Source organism: Chrysochloris asiatica, unplaced genomic scaffold (assembly GCF_000296735.1).
Source record: "Chrysochloris asiatica unplaced genomic scaffold, ChrAsi1.0 scaffold00198, whole genome shotgun sequence".
NCBI classification, from domain to species: Eukaryota; Metazoa; Chordata; class Mammalia; order Afrosoricida; family Chrysochloridae; genus Chrysochloris; species Chrysochloris asiatica.
This window is the reverse complement of record NW_006408716.1, coordinates 216086-217137: the sequence shown is the minus strand read 5'-3', so window position 1 is coordinate 217137 and position 1052 is coordinate 216086. Positions and strand designations below refer to the sequence as shown.

Here is a 1052-nt window from a genome sequence, read left to right as displayed (position 1 = left end):
TATATATGCCTGAGTGGGTTTTTGTTTGTTTGTGTGTTTTTTAAAAAGCTAAGTTGGATAGAGAGAAATACTGTTAACTGATGGTATATGGAGGGGATTATAATCAATGTAATTAAACAATGCATATGAATTGTAAAAAAAAAAAAAAACACACAGTAAAGTTTTAAAAAATTAAAAAAAAATTATAATGAAACTAAGAAAATCCTGAACAAAGTATGAACTTTGGTTACTAATATTGTATCAATACTGTTAAGCTTTGTAACAAATGTACAAATGTAATGTAAGACGTGGGAGTCCTGGTGTGGTACTGTAGAATAAGCAATTCAAACCCATCAGTTGCTCCTCAGAAACCCTATACAGGGTGCTTATGAGTTGGAACTGACTCGATGGCAGTTAACAACATCAAAAATGTAAGATGTTAATTACGGGAAACTACGTGTGAGTTATAGTGGCCCTTTGTACTATTTTTATAATAGTTATTATTCTGTAAACCTATAACCAGTCTAAGATATTATATTAACATACACTTTAATTCTGGATGCATCTCACACTTTCATTATTTGGTAAATTATAGTTACTGTTTTGTTGAAGGATCAACATGCACATCTGTAGGCAGGTAGCATACACTGGACTTAGAAATTTATCTACTTCTAGAAGATCAACGAGTAGGAAAACAGAGTCCAGTGAAAAGTCATGGAACATTGACTTTAGTTTAAGGTAAGTTATGGAAGCATTATCTGTGCCTAATTCTTTCAGGTTTATATATACTTTGACGAGCCACAGTGCTTCAGTGAGGTAAGTGCTAGGCTCCTAACTGAGAGGTCTGCAATTCAAACCCTATAGAGGGTTGCTATGAGTCAGAACTAACTCTATGGCATTAAATAATAACATGCCTTTCCCATAAATAAAATGCCTTTTATCAAAGTTTACTTTTATTCTATATATGTATAAATATATGATGCAGATCTGTAGGATAAGCACTGGACTGATAACCACAAGGTTGGTGGTTCAAACCCACTAGTCACTCCTCAGAAACCCTATACAGCCTCTCT

The 1052-nt window shown here is 33.6% G+C and overlaps 1 protein-coding gene across 1 annotated transcript in view; it reads right to left on the bottom strand.

Annotated features, from left to right (window-relative positions):
* LOC102813751 (pro-neuregulin-3, membrane-bound isoform-like) overlaps nucleotides 1-1052 on the bottom strand; it is a 95832-nt gene that overhangs the window by 82472 nt on the left and 12308 nt on the right. The gene's annotated exons all lie outside the window — the stretch shown is intronic.